Here is a 16,503-nt window from a genome sequence, read left to right on the forward strand (position 1 = left end):
ATGGTGTAGTGGATAGCACTTAGTACAGTGCTCGGCACACAGTTAGTGCTCAATAAATATGAATGAATAGAGCACAGCCTGGGAGTCAGAAGGTCAGGGGTTCTAATCCCAGCTCTACCACCTGTCTGCTGTGTGACCTTAGGCAAGCCACTTAACTTCTCTGTGCCTCAGTTACCTCATTTGTAATGTGGGGATTAAGATTGTGAGCATTATTCGGGACAGGGCCTGTATCCAACCTGATTTGCTTGTGTACACCCCAGTGCTTAGTATAGTATCTGGCTCATAGTAAGCACTTAATGAATACCCTAATAATAATAATAATAATAATAATAATTACTATTGTTATTTTGAAGTACCAAGGGAGAGAGTAGTTCTCCCTGATACATCAATGATATAAGGAGCAGTGTGGCTTAGTGGAAAGAATGTGGGCCTTCCCAGACTGAGCCCCTTCCTTCCTCTCCCCCTCGTCCCCCTCTCCATCCCCCTCATCTTACCTCCTTCCCTTCCCCACAGCACCTGTATATATGTATATATGTTTGTACATATTTATTACTCTATTTTACTTGTACATATCTATTCTATTTATTTTATTTTGTTAGTATGTTTGGTTTTGTTCTCTCTCTCCCCCTTTTAGACTGTGAGCCCACTGTTGGGTAGGGACTGTCTCTATATGTTGCCAACTTGTACTTCCCAAGTGCTTAGTACAGTGCTCTGCACACAGTAAGCGCTCAATAAATACGATTGATTGATTGATTGATTGAGTCAGAGGACCTGGGTTTTAATCCTGGCTCTGCCATTTGTCTGCTGTGTGTCTGTTTCCTCATTGGGAAATACACGATATGTGATAGATCAGGTCAGACACAGTTCCCTTCCCACATGGAGTTCACAGTCTAAGTAGGAGGGAGAACAGGTATTTATTATTATTATTATTATTATTATATATAATATATTATAATATATTATATATAATAATAATAGCATTTATTAAGCACTTCCTATGTGCAAAGCACTGTTCTAAGCACTGGGGAGGTTACAAGGTGATTAGGTTGTCCCACTGGGGGCTCACAGTCTTAATCTCCATTTTACAGATGAGGTAACTGAGGCCCAGAGAAGTGAAGTGACTTGCCCAAAGTCACACAGCTGACAGTTGGCGGAGCCCGGAATTAAACCCATGACCTCCGACTCCAAAGCCCGTAGTCTTTCCACTGAGCCACGCTGCTTCTCTAATCCCTTTTACAGATGAGGAAACTGAGGCACCAAGCAGCTAAGTGACTTGCCCAAGGTCGCATAGCGGGCAAGGGTCGGAGTTGGGATTAGAACCCAGATCCTCTGACTCCCAGATTCATGATCTTTCCACTAGGCCATACTGCTTCAGTATGATACAGCAGGATCCAAAGTCTAATTCGCCATGGCTACTCTATATTGCAGGAATATACAACAGATATCAAAATGACTCTTCGCAATGACCAGATCTAAGTGAAAGGATCCACCATCAACATATGGCTAACACCAGGCTGGTGGCTAAATTAACAGTAAACTAAAGCCACTCAACTGACTAACTACCTCTAACTATAATATTATTGTCCTGTGGCCTCTCAACTATTGGAAAAATTGCCCGTGTCGAGCTCACTAGTTATCTTTCCTGGAAGAAATCACTGCAGATGGTGGGTTGAAGCAAACTGAAGATGAATGTCCAGTTCCCTGGCAGACTCGAGCCATGCCGCTGAGCAGTGATCCTAACAACCTAAGCACGACATTTACCTTTGCATATTGTAAGATTGCGTCGTGTCCCCTAAAAAGAAGTAGCGTGGCTCCCTGGAAAGAGCACGGGCTTTGGAGTTAGAGTTCATGGGTTCAAATCCCGGCTCCACCAATTGTCAGCTGTGTGACTTTGGGTAAGTCACTTCTCTGTGCCTCAGTTACCTCATCTGTAAAATGGGGGTTAAGACTGTGAGCCCCACGTGGGGCAACCTGATCACCTTGTGGCCTCCCCAGCGCTTAGAACAGTGCTTTCCACATAGTGCGCTATTAATAAATGCCATTATTATTATTATTACTTTGGACTTGCTTCGTTATGTTATTTGGGGCAGAGGGCTGGTAAAGTTCTGCTTCTACCAGCGATTCATTTATCCTTGGACAAATAACTCTGGGAGCCTCAGTGTCTCCACCTAGAAAACAGGTACATGCTATATTTTGTCACAGGGGCATGAAAATAAATGAGAGGTAGAAGCAGCATGGCCTTGTGGAAAGAGGCCAGACCTGAGAGTCGGAAGATGTAAATTCTAATCCCAACTCTGACACAGTTCTTGGGCAAGTTATTTAACTTCTCAGGCCTCAGTTTCCTCAACTGTTAAAAGGGGATTCAATACCTACTCTCCCTCCTTCATAGACTGTAAGCCCTATATGGTTCAGGAACTGTGTCTATCCTGATTAACTTGTTAATCTGATCGACCCCTGCTCATAGAACAGTGCTTGACACATAGTAAGTTCTTAACAAATACCTTCGTTATTATTATTATTTATTGAGTGCTGAGCAGTGTAGGAAGAGCTTAGAAGAGTATAATGTAAGTTAAATATATGGTCCTGGCTGTCAGGGAACTTAAAGTCTTATGGGGAGACGTCAAACACTACTTATAAATAGTGGGAGCTTCTTAATCTGACCCTTGGGCTGCACATCTATCCACTTGCTCAAGAGAAACTGCTAACGGCACAACTCTATAAGTCTGTTTTAAATCTTTGAGGAAAGGGCGTGCATGAATGCCATCATGGTTGCTCTGTGAATTCCCAAGTGACTGAGGCTTCATTATCCTAATGGGAGGGCCTGAATATTTTACCTAGTTGATTCAGCGACAAAGGAGACAAATCACCTTTTATCACCTAAAATGTTAGAACCTGTGTGTGCGAGGAGTTCTAATCCACCAGCTTTAATTTATAGAGTAGCCTCCAAATATGACAGTGAACAAATAACACCCCATCACCTTGCTAGTGCAGTACTATTAGTCATTGTCCCCCTTTTAAGTACAGCATTCTGTAAAGCTACTTATTTTAATTAAGGACAGGCTTTGTCAAGATCTACCAGTAGGGTATTTCTGAGAAACCAGATGTATTGGTGCAACATCCAATAGCCTTTTCAAGTGTTTACTCTGAATTCTGCGATTTGATTTTTTTTTCTTTGGGTTAGTAAGATATTTATTTACATGAAAAGCTTCCTCGCCTTTCAACAAGCTAATCTTTCTGCCTGATTCCTAAATAGAAGGTACAGGGAGATAGTGCTATAATTTGATGCCATGACAAGCAAGAAGAAGTAGGCACCTATAAAGATAGTTGTTTCAGAGTATTTCCACAACTGAAACTTGGAAATAAACGAAGATGGGAATATAAACAGGAAATATTTGGGGAAATCTCAATATTGATTTAGCAAACGTGTTTACAGGGTTTAATGAAGTGGCGTAGAGCTTTGATTCCTAAATTTAAACAACTTTAAAGTTTTTCTAATGCTCTGCTTCCTCATGTCTTTTTTTTTTTTAAAGTGATGTTTTTCATATTTACATTTACAGAGTGGACCATTTGATTCATTCTGATATTAAAATGAGGCTCACAATAAAGATGTTGAAACTGCTCAGTAGGAATCTTCTGATATGGTTTAGTGGATAGAAAATGGGCGTGGGAGTCAGAGGTCATGGGTTCTAACACCGGCTCCGCTACTTGTCTGCTGTGTGACCTTGAGCAAGTCACTTAACTTCACTGTGCCTCAATTACCTCATTTTAATTACCTCATCTGTGCCCCACTTGGCACAGAGGTCGTGTCTAACCCGATTTCCTTGTATCTGCCCCAACACTCAGTACAGTGCCTGGCACGTAGTAAGCACTTAACGAAGACCATCATAATTATGATTATTACAATATGATTTTTATGCACTGTTTTTAAAATGGTTTGGCTTAAATGAGATCTTAATCCGTACTTTTGCCAAGACAAGAAACAATCACTTTTCATTAAGAGAAAATACAAACATGAAGTAGTTTAATTTTGTCACTGTTTTTGTTCTCGGGGCAAGTGGCTTGAAAGAAACTACTGACTCGTGATAATTGGATGTTTTGCTCTAGTTAAAGCTAAAGTGCTGATGCTTTTAGCCCTTAATTTTCAATAAGGTCGGAGCTTCCTCAAGCAATATCTCTAGCTACTGAATCTCTGAAATATTCTGCAAGCTGTCAATGACAATGATAAAAATGGCATTCACAGAGTTAAACTCACCTTTCCCCTCCTTATTTATCCATTCTTTTTCCCCCTCTACACCTAACCTGACACCTTTTTTCCTTTCAAGCCAAACTACTGACCGGGCTTTATTCATGTCACTCTGCTTCCGAACAGTTGCTTCCACCGAGACCATGACAGGGATGCAATTTGCATAGAAGGCGTTAAAGTTCCTGGGTGTCGTAACAAATGTATCAATCCATAATAGAAGAGGTCGAAACTACCACCCAACATGGCTCGGTCTCTCCTAATGAGTGACATTGGTCAGTTACATGATGTCATCTGAAATTGACCTGGTTTTCATTCCCTGCACATATCTGTGTAGTTGCTAAGGAGGCATGGGTGAGGGCCCAGTGCAGACATCAGGATGGGTGCCAGTGCCACCGGAACCCATGGCATGTGCCAAGGCTAGCCAGGATGGAAGAGCAGGCTGCCTTCCCCCACTGGACCAGTCAGTGGCCACAGTGGTACCCAGTCTGGGAATCAACCCTCCCCCGGTTTGCTTTATGGCCTCGGGAGATTTATTTTTTTTGTCAGATAGAAGGATGTGGGTTCTAATCCCAACTCTGCCTCAAGTCTGCTGTGTGACCTTGGGCAAGTGACTTGATTTCTCTGGTCCTCAGTTACCTCATCTGTAAAATGGGGGTTAAGAGTGTGAGCCCCATGTGGTACAGGGGCTGTGTCCAACCTGATTACCTTGTATCTACCCCAGCACTTAAAGCAGTGTTTAGTGCATAGTAAGTGCTTAACATGTACGGTTGTTATTATTATTATTTTGTTTCCTCTGCCCTCCCTGGGGCCGGGGCAGGGGGTGCCTGGGTGTCTGCTGTAGAGCAGCAGGAGCTATTCTGGTATGGGGGAAGGGAAAGGAAGGGCTTCTTTGCTCCGACTCCTGCTCCAGAACCCAGGCTGATGAGTTGGGAGAGAATGGTCACCATCGCCCCTTGCTCCTACTGGAGCATCCTCTCTATCTCCTGGAGGGGTGGCACAATCTATCCCAGATGGGTGTGTGCCTGCCCATCCCCAGTGGACGGGCCACATCCCCTGATCCCCACTCCTGCGGTCATCCTGGGTTTCTTCCTCCCAAGCTTCAAGGAAAATTCTGCCTCTCCCTTCCCTGAAACCACCCCTTTTAATTGAAACAATGAGTACAACCTATCAGGAGCCACTATAAACCACTTGTATACCAGATCATACAAAAGAGTCTCACCCAGTTAGCATGCCATAATGCAAAATATACCTATCTATTGTGGAATACTTACCCTTTCCCACATCCTTGGAACTCCCTCCCCTCACAACCTCCTTATCTTATAGGTCACAGAACTTCCCATCTTCAAAATTTTTCTGAAATCAGACTTTCTGAAAGAAGCTTTCTCCAATTAATTTCTGCTCACTCCAGGTTATATTCCTTCAAATATAATCTCAACATTTTTGTGCCAACTCTGCCCTTATATATTTACAAGTGCCCCCCAGCAGTCCATCGATCAGTCCTGTTTTTTGAGCTCCTTCTGTGGGCAAAATATATTTTGGGAGATCAAAATAGAATTACTAGGCTCATTAACTTCAAAGAGTTTACAGTCCAGTGTGGGAGGCAGACACTTAAGGTACAGTGCTTGGCTTGGCACGTAGTAAGCGCTTTAACAAATGCCATCATTATTATTATTAAAGGCGGGAAGAAGTAATAGTGTATGTAGGATATGTAAATAAGTGCTGTGGGGCTTTATTTGTACTTAGGTGGTGTCACAGTGGCAATTGGGAGTTATAAAGTGGGGAGATTATTGATTAATCGGGGAGGATCTTCTTCATGAGGAGATGCACTTTTAGAAGAACTTTACATTTGGGGAGAAGTATGTCATAAATGAAAGGATGGGGTTCAGGTTATAGAGAAGGTGAGAAAAAGGTTGGTGAAGCACTGAGTCAGTTTGCTTGAGGGGAAAAATGTGTGAGAGCTGGGTTGTAGTGGAAGAAGAGAGTGGATGAATGAGGGGAATGTTGATTGAATTCTGTGAAGGGAATGGTCAGGAGTTTCTGTTTGACCCAATGAGGAATGGGCAACCATAGGAGATTTTTGAGGCATGAGGCTAGTACTAAATGATGCTTTAGAATCTGAAGAGTGAATGGTGTACAGGAGAAGTGAGAGACTGAGGGCAGGGAAATGAGCAAGGATGTTGATGCACAGTAGAGCTGGGATATTAAAACTCTCTGAACTAATACAGGGGTTATTTGGATAGTGATGAAGGGACAGATTCTGGAAAGGGTGGATAGAAATAACTCAGGTTTTGATGAGGTATTGAATATAAGAGGTTGAAAGAGAGGCAGGAATCAAAGATAATGACAAGGTTGTGGGCCTGGGAGAGGATGGTGCTAGTGTTGAATGACATAGGAAAGTCTGGAGTAGGAAAGGATTTGGAAGGGAAAGGGGGGAGTTCAGTGTTAGACATACTGAGGTTGAGGTGCCAGATGAACATTCATGTACACATGTACTTGGGACAGAAGAAAAGATGATGTTGTAAAGGAGAGAGATCAGTGCTGAAGGGGTAGATTTGGGAGTCCACATCATAGAGGGAGTAGTTGAAGTTGTGGGAGACAATGAGTTCCCCAAGGTTGTGTGTATGTGTCAATTAAGAAGAGAAAGGGACACCCACAGTTAAGGAGTGAGAGGCAAGGGAAGAACAAGTGAAAGTGATTGAGAAGGATTGGCCAGAGATATAGGAGGAGAACCACAGTGTCAAAGAAAATGAGAATTTGAATAGGACTAGGACAAGTAGAGTCCATTAGATTTGATAAGTAGGTATCTTTGGAGAGAGCAGTCTTGGTAAGAATAATAATCATGGGATTTGTTAAGCACTTACTATGTGCCAGACACTGAACTAAGTGCAGGTGTAGATACAAGTTTATCACTTTGGAGTTCACAGTCAGAAGGGATGGAACAAAGGAAGAACCATTGAAAGGGGGTTCGGTGAGGAAAGAAGGATGTGTACAGATGTTTCAGAAGATAAGAAAAGATGGAATAAGAGGCTCAGGTGAAGTGGATAGGCCGTGAGAGCAGGTAGGAGATATCCTCTTGAGAGAGAACACAGATGAGAATGAATGGAAGCGAGGGAAGGAGGAAGCTTAGGAGTAATTTGGGAGATTCTGAGGAGCTTATACTATTTCAGTTTTTGCAAACAAATGATATGATAATTGTGGCATTTGTTAAGCACTTATTATTCATTCATTCAGTCGTATTTATTGAGCACTTACTGTGTGCAGAGCACTGTACTAAGCACTTGGGAAGTACAAGTCCGCAACATATAGAGACGGTCCCTACCGAACAACAGGCTGGGTGACATACCTTATTAGACTGTGAGCCCACTGTTGGGTAGGGACTGTCTCTATTTGTTGCCAACTTGTACTTCCCAAGCGCTTAGTACAGTGCTCTGCACACAGTAAGCGCTCAATAAATACGATTGATGATGATGATGATATATATTTCCTAAGCATTAAGTCATATGCCTATAGACTTTTTCTTTGCCCTCTATTTTAATTTCCACCTTCCTTGCTAGCGTGGTTCAGTGGAAAGAGCACGGGCTTTGGAGTCAGAGGTCATGGGTTCAAATCCCGGCTCTGCCACTTGTCAGCTGTGCGACTTTGGGCAAGTCACTTAACTTCTCTGGACCTCAGTTCCCTCATCTGTAAAATGGGGATGAAGACTGTGAGTCCCATGTGGGACAACCTGATTGCCTTGTACCTACCCAAGCGCTTAGAACAGTGCTTTGCACATAGTAAGCGCTTAACAAATACCAACATTATTATTATTATTGTTATTATTATTATTGTAACCTCCTTGAGAGCAAATATCACATCTTTTAACTTTACTGTCCTCTTCTAAGCCTTTAGGCACAGTTCTCTGCACACAGCAAGCAGTCAGTAAATACTACTGATTGATTGATTTGTGCATAGTAGTCATCATAGGGATCTAAATTCCAGAAGGCTTTCTGATTTTACTAGTCATGTGCTGGAAGCAGCATGGCCTAGTGTCAAGAGCATGGGCTTGGAAGTCAGAGGATGTGGGTTCTAGTCCCAGCTCCTCCACCTGTCTGCTGTGTGACCTTGGGCAAGTCATTTAATTTCTCTGTGTCTCATTTACTCCATCTGTAAAATGGGATTATTAATAATAATAACGTTGGTATTTGTTAAGCGCTTACTATGTGCAAAACACTGTTCTACGTGCTGGGGAGGTTACAAGGTGATCAGGTTGTCCCACGGGGGGCTCACAGTTTTAATCCCCATTTACAGGTGAGGTAACTGAGGAACAGAGAAGTTAAGTGATTTGCCCAAAGTCACACAACTGACAGTTGGTGGAGTCGCGATTTGAACCCATGACCTCTGACTCCAAAGCCTGTGCTCTTTCCACTGAGCCATGCTGCTTCTCCAAGAAGAGCCCCACGTGGGACAACCTGATTACCTTGTATCAACCCCCAAGCTTAGAACAGTGCTTGGCACTTATAAGCGCTTAACAAATGCAGTAATAATATTAGAACATATGGGCTATGTCTGTTTCAAGCATGAATAGCACTGGGGAACAATGGAAGGAATTATAGTAACTTAGTAGAAAGGTGATGGGGATTAGAGAACAGAAAAGCTGGGATAGAAAAGAAAGGGAATGAAAGCTCAGGAGAGTAGAGCAGCTAAACACCACACACACACACACACACACACACACACACACACACACACAAATTGGAAATCGATGGATAATCTGAGTAATCGGAGAAGGCAGAGAGGAAGAGTGGTAGGTAGTTTAGGAGGCTCCAAGCCCATAAAAAAGACACACAAAACAGGGGAACCCAGAAAGCAAAGGTTTCTGGGACTCTGAAAGTCAGACAGGAATCAGTATATCTATCCACCTCCACATCAAACAGAAACTCCTTACCATCAGCTTTAAAAAGCACTCAATCACCTGGTCCCCTCCTATCTTACCTCGCTACTCTGTGGCTACCACCCAGCCTGCACACTTCACTCCTCTGATGCTAACCTTCTCGCTGTACCTCTATCTCATCTATGTCGCCACTGACTTCTCACCCACATCCTGCCTTCTGGCCTGGAACTCCCTCCCTCTTCCTATCTGACAATTACTCTCCCTAATTTCAAAGCCTTAGTGAATGCAAATCTCCTCCAAAAGGCCTTCCCTGACTAAGTCCCCCTTTCCTCTTAATAATAATAATAATAATAATTATGATGGCATTTGTTAAGCGCTTACTATGTGCCAAACACTGTTCTAAGCACTGGGGGGGATACCAAGTAATCAGGTTGTCCCACGTGGGGCTCACAGTCTTAATCCCCATTTTACAGATGAGGTAACTGAGGCACAGAGAAGTTAAGTGACATGCCCAAAGTCACACAGCTGAGAAATGGCGGAGCCAGGATTAGAACTCATGACCTCTGACTCCCAAGCCCCTGCTCTTTCCACTGAGCCACACTGCTCCTCTACTTCTGCTTCTTCTCCACTCCCTTCTGAATCGCCCTGACTTGCTCCCTTTATTCATCCCCCAGCCCCACAGCACTTATGTACATATCTGCAATTTTATTCATTTATGTTAATGTCTGTCTCTTCCTCTAGACTGTAAGCTCATTGTGGGCAGGGAATGTGTCTGTGATATTGTACAAGAGCTCATTGCAGAGCTCTGCACACAGTAAGCCCTCAAATACAATTGACGGACTATTGAGGGCTTACTGTGTGCAGAGCACTGGAGTGATCTTGTGGGAGAGTACAGTGTAACAGAGAGCATTCCCTGCCCACAACAAGCTTACCCTCTAGAGGACTGTAAGCAGCACAGAGGAGGAGGAGAGTGGAATGTGGAAATATGGACCAGGCTCCTTCCCTTCCCCACAGCACCTGTATATATGTATATATGTTCGTGCATATTTATTACTCCATTTATTTATTTTACTTGTACATATCTAGTCTATATATTTTATTTTGTTAATATGTTTGGTTTTGTTCTCTGTCTCCCTCTTCTAGACTGTGAGCCCACTGTTGGGTAGGGACTGTCTCTATATGTCGCCAACTTGTACTTCCCAAGCGCTTAGTAAAGTGCTCTGCACACAGTAAGCGCTCAATAAATACGATTGATTGATTGATTGATTGACTGAGAAGGAGAAACACTTGTAGAACAAACAATGATAATAATAATAATAAGTATGATGGTATCTGTTAAGCACTTAATAATGACATTTGTTAAGCACTTACTATGTGCAAAGCAGAGTTCTAAGTGCTGGGGAGGTTACAAGGTGATCAAGTTGTCCCACGTGGGGCTCACAGTCTTCATCCCCATTTTACAGATGAGGTAACTGGGGCTCAGGTAAGGTAAGTGACTTGCCCAAGGTCACACAGCAGACATGTGGGGGAGCCAGGGTTCGAACCCATAACCTCTGACTCCAAAGCCTGGGCTCTTTCCACGCTGCACTTACTATATGCCAAGCACTGCTCTAAGCTCTGGGGTAAATACAAGGTAATCAGGTTGTCCTACGTGAGGGTCACAGTCTTAATCCCCATTTTACAGATAATATAACTGAGGGATAGAGAAGTTAAGTGACTTGCCCAAAGTCACAAAGCTGATAAATGGTGGGGCTGGAATTAGAACCCACAACCTCTGACTCTCAGGCCTGTGCTCCTGCTATCAAGCCACGCTACTTCTCTGATGAAGGAGAGTAAGGTCGTTGTGGACAGGGAATGTGTTTAACTCTGTTGCATTGTACTCTCCTAAGCTTTAGTACGGTGCCCTGCACACAGAAAGAGCTAAATTAAAATTGATTGATTGATTGACAGGTAAATGGACAGGCTAAGGGATAGACTAAAAGAGGATTAGAGTGATAAAAGGAGGAAGAATAACTTTGAGGGAAGAGGGGAATATCAGGGAAAGGAAGAGAGGAAAAAGGCAGTATCCTTCTGTCCCTACTGGAAAATGGATACATAAATTGGGCAGACCAAAATTCATTTTTTGCACCTGGATGTGATGTACTCATTCCTAGGAGATCTTTCTTCATTTACTTTGAAGATGACCTTAGACCACCTGCTTCTGGGAAGGCTTCGGTGAATAACTTTCTCCTGAGAGAAATCTGGAATTCAAATTGGCACAGGGGACATCTAATAATAATAATGGTATTTGTTAAGTGCTTACTATGTGTCGAGCACTGTTGTAAAAACTGGGGTTGATACAAGCAAATCATTTTGAACAGAGTCCCTATCCCACATGGGGCTCAGTCTTAATCCCTGTTTTAGAGATGAGGTAATGAGGCACAAAGAAGTCAAGTGATTGGCCCAAGGTTACACAGCAGACAAGTGGTGGAGCCAGGATTAGAACCCAGGTCCTTCTGACCAGGCCCGGGCTCTATTCACTAGGCCATGCTGCTTCTCTGACCATCTGCTTCTCCAATCAATCATATTTATTGAGCACTTACTGTGGACAGAGCACTGAACTGTACCTAAAGGGCAGCGTCTCCCTAGATCTTGATAGGGATTCAGGATGGATTAAAGAATCATTAAAGATGTGTGTAATTTTGAAGCACTTCTTAAATTGATTGCATTTTCAGGGCCATGGTATTGGCTTCCATTCTAGCATTCTAGGCCCATTTTTGTTTTGTTTTTTTGTTTTTGTTTTTGTTTATTTTTTTTTTAATTTGTTTTTTAATCACCAGTGTAACGAATCACTGGTGTGCAGTCATTTACGGAAGAAGAGGAAATTCCTGAAGGTTTGGAGGCTTTTTGTTAGAGAAACAGTGTGGCCTAGTGGAAAGAGCTAGGCCTGGGAATCAGAGGACCTAGGTTATAGTCCCGACACTTCCACTTGGGTGCTGTTGGTTTCTAGGCAAATGACTTTACCTTTCTGGGTCTCAGTTTCATCATCTGTAAAATGGAGATTCGATACTTGCTCTCTCTCCCCTTCAGATGGGGAGCCTCGTGTGGGTCAGAGTCTTTGTCTGAACTGACTATCTTGTATGTCCTCCAGCACTTCGTTCAGTGCTTAGACAGTGTAAGCACTTACCAAATACCACAATTTTCACTGTTATTATGAATCTAAGTATTTCAATAATCAGATGGTTCTCTGAATATATTCTGAAAAATCGGTATACACATTTCACTGGGAATTTTTGTACTTTTGTAATTTTTGTACTTCCCAAGTGCTTAGTACAGTGCTCTGCACACAGTAAGCGCTCAATAAATGCGATTGATGATGAATTTTTGTCTTGTCTTACACCAAGTGGTTTCCGACCCATAGCGACGCGACGGACACTTCTCTCCCAGAACGCCCTGCTCTCCATCTGCAATCGTTCTGGTAGTGTATCCGTAGAGTTTTCTTGGTAAAAAATACAGAAGTGGTTTACCATTTCCTCCTTCCGACCAATAAACTTGAGTCTCCACCCTCGACTCCCTCCATTGCCAGTGCTGCCCAGCATGGATGAATTTTGATTTGTAACGGATTGCCTTCCACTCGCTAGACACTGGCCAAGCTAGGAATGGAATGGATGGGCCTCTGCTTGACTCTCCCTCCCGTAGCCGAGACTGGTAGAGGACTGGAAACTCACCAGGTGCGACCCTGAGAGGGGCCACTGGGAATTACTGTACTTAAAAAAAATAAATCAATCAGTCACTCAAGGCGGCAGTGAATGAATTGGCAAGGACAACTAATGACAAAAGAGGAAATGCTTACTCACAAGGACTTTTTGTGGAGCAGGGGTAGGGAAAGAAGGGAGATGTGTGTAATTTTGAAGCACTTCTTAAATTGATTGCATTTTCAGGGCCATGGTATTGGCTTCCGTTCTAGCATTCTAGGCCCATTTTTGGGTTTTTTTATTGTTTTTTTTTTTTACAGAGGTAAAAGAGATGGATACAAGGTCCAAGGATAGACGATCTCACCCTTAATGGAAACCTAGTCTGTCACTTCTGTGCAATAGCTCCAGATCTGCAGGCTTGAAGCTCTGAGTTTGCGTGTACCACAAAATATCAGCTTCTGGTTCTTACTCTCTGGTGACACTTACATCAGGGTTTAGGGATGGGTGTCTTGTTCCAGAAAAGTTTCATCACCCATCTCCAGCTACACTCACAAAGAGCCTACTAGGGAGTTTGTTCCTTTTTCTGCATGCCAGAACTGATAATGATAATGACGTAATAATGATAATTTCTATCATTGTCTTAAACTACGAACTCTTTTCCCACACCTCCCTGCTTTTTGATAAATTGAGAGAAATGTCATTTGACATAGGATCAAGTATCAGTTCAAAGGCAAAAGAGGAAATTCTTTAGATGCACATACTTCAGACTATTTATCTGCATTCACTTCCTTTCACACATCAGTTAAAAGAAGCCTTCTTTCTGGTTGATTCTCATGTCTGTCATAAACAAACCGTTCTGTGATGTGCCTTGAACAAAGCAAGAATAAAACATTCTTAAAATACTGATTTAATTTAGAAAAGAAGTGAGATTATACAAACATAGTAATCTAACCATATGAAATTACAGTTAAACAGAAACATATGATAGGCACCCCTCATTGAGGAAGTAAAGACCTTTCAGAAGTCTTTCTTGACTCAACTTTACAGGAGGAACAGCTGATTTTTCAAAAAAGAAACTGAAATACAAAACCCTAGAATTCACATGAGAAAGGCTTCTTAGAATAATCTACAGTCATATGTGGTGGAAATGCAAATTGCTATAAGGTATATATTAAGCTAATTGGCACAATTTCCTTAATAAACTCTGTAATTAGGTAAATGTTATTTATACCATAATCAAATTTAGATGAAATTGCAGTCTGAAAATGCTTTATAACTCTGGCTTTCATAGCCTGCCAGCAGTTCATGAGCATGATTATGTTTCTAGATTGTCCACAGGTTAACACTCAGTGTGACTCTTTGCTATGGTGCTGTCTTAAGGAGAGTCTGGACTCTCTGGTAATGGATAGAATAAAACCATCTTCTAATCAGTGGTCTAAAAACAGTGATTTTTTTCTTTGAGCATCTTATTGTGTGTCCAGCCAACTGCTGCTGGTAGAGGGCTGAAAAAGTGGCAGTAAATAATATTGAATTCCCTCTGTAGTTGATTTTAATTAAGCCAAACTCAACTGCGAAAGGGTTATCAAACAGCTCATTATCTGTTAATTTAGAATTATTCCCAAGAACATATCCTAAGCCTCTTTTGCTATCTTTCAGACAAACTCCTAGCACTTAGAACAGTGCTTTGCATATAGTAAGCGCTTAACAAATGCTATTATTATTATTACTAGCCACAAGGTTTTGGAAAAAACTACATTAAACCAGACAGGTATCAATTCAGCTCTCATTGTAATAACTTGGAGGTTCATAAACTGTCATCTCTTTCTTTTTTTTTCAATTGTATTTATTGAGTGGTTACTGTGTGCAGAGCACTGTACTAAGCGCTTGGGAAATACAAGTTGGCAACATGGAGAGTTCATAAAATTTGTCTGTAACCTCAATTTAGAGGCTATTTACGTAGGGTTATGTCAATCATGGAGCTATCTTCAATTATACTTTTGGTTGCTGCATTGTTTGAATAATTTCCACTTTATCATATCAGCGTCAGAATTAAGCCCTCACCTCCACAGACTATCCTGTGCCTGAGATCCCTGCCAAGATATAGCACTACCCTGAGTTCATGGAAGATGGGCAGCTGAGGTGATGCGGTCCTATCCTAGCCTCAGGACAGCCCAACATCAGGCAAATGACTTCACCTAGTGTGGAACCTCCTGACCATCCAGTCCGTACTTCACTCTGCTGCCCAGATCATTTTTCTACAAAACTGTTCAGTCCATGATTTCCCATGTCTCAAGAACCTCCAGTGGTTACCCATCCACCTCTAAATCAAGCAGAAACTCCTTGCCATTGGCTTTAAAGCACTCAATAGCTTTTCCCCCCTCCTACCTTACCTCTCTGATTTTTATTCATTCATTCACTCAGTCATCTTTATTAAGCACTTTCTGTGTAAAGAGCATTGTATTAAGTGCTTAAGAGAGTACAAGACAACAATAAAGAGTGACAATTCTTGCCCACAACGAGCTCACAGTCTGGAGGGGTGGTGGGGTGATGGAAGCGAACATCAACACAAACGAACAAGACATCAATACAAATAAATAAAATTACAGATATATAAATAGGTGCTGTGGGTCTGGGGGAAGGGAGAAGAGAAATGGAGCAAGCCAGAAGGGAGTGGGAGATAAGGAAAAGTGGGGTTTAGTCCGAGAAGGTCTCTTGGAGGAGATGTGCCTTCAGTAAGGCTTTGAAGTGGGGAGAGTAATTGTCTGTCGAATGTGAGGAGGGAGGGCATTCCAGGCCAGAGGTAGGACATGGGTCAGGGGTCGTCTGCGAGACGTCCTTCCCTGGCCTGGAATGCCCTCCCTCCGCACATCTGCCAAACTAGCTCTCTTCCTCCCTTCAAAGCCCTACTGAGAGCTCACCTCCTCCAGGAGGCCTTCCCAGACTGAGCCTCCTTTTTTCTTTCCTCCACCCCATCACCCCCCTCTACTGTACCTCCTTCCCCTCCCCACAGCACTTGTATATATTTGTACTGATTTATTACTCTATTTATTTTACTTGTAATATTTACTATTCTATTTATTTTGTTAACGATGTGCAAATAGCTATAATTCTACTTACTCTGATGATTTTGAAACCTGTCTACATTTTTTTGTTGTTGTTGTCTGTCTTTCCCATCTAGACTGTGAGCGCGTTGTTGGGCAGGGACCGTCTCTATATGTTGCTGACTTGTACTGCCCAAGTGCTTAGTACAGTGCTCTGCACACAGTAAGTGCTCAATAAATACGATTGAGTGAATGAATGCAAGATTAGCATCAGAGTAGTGAAATATACAGACAGGGTTGTAGAAGGAGAGAAGTGAGGTGAGGTAGGAGGGGGCTAGATGGTGGAGTGCTTAATTTCTTACTACACCCCAGCTCAGATACTTTGCTTCTCTAACATCACCCTAATGATTGTACCCTATCTTGTTTGTTTTGCCGCTTACCTGGCCTGGAACTCCCTTCCCCTTAATTTGGTCACTTTCCCCACCTTCAAAGCCTTATTAAAATCACAGCTTCTCCAAGAGGACTTCCCTAATTAAGCCCTCATCTTTTCTTCTCCTATTCTTTTCTGCTCACCCTTACACTTGTCTGTGAACCCTTTCTTTATTCACCCCACCCTCAGCATTATATACAGACCCCTATTTTTTTCATTTTTACTAATGTTGTGGTCTTCCTCTC

General features: G+C 42.5%; 1 protein-coding gene and 1 non-coding gene across 2 annotated transcripts in view; one reads left to right on the plus strand and one right to left on the minus strand.

The window, feature by feature from the left end:
* The window catches only part of CLSTN2 (calsyntenin 2), a 1,113,326-nt gene that overhangs the window by 324,797 nt on the left and 772,026 nt on the right, over positions 1 to 16,503 (plus strand). The window lies entirely within an intron of this gene.
* On the minus strand, positions 12,704 to 12,841 carry LOC119938661. Its single transcript, XR_005454486.1, has one exon. It is a non-coding gene; the product is annotated as a small nucleolar RNA SNORA7 (small nucleolar RNA).

The sequence above is a fragment of the Tachyglossus aculeatus genome, chromosome 1, assembly GCF_015852505.1.
Source record: "Tachyglossus aculeatus isolate mTacAcu1 chromosome 1, mTacAcu1.pri, whole genome shotgun sequence".
Taxonomy (NCBI): domain Eukaryota; kingdom Metazoa; phylum Chordata; class Mammalia; order Monotremata; family Tachyglossidae; genus Tachyglossus; species Tachyglossus aculeatus.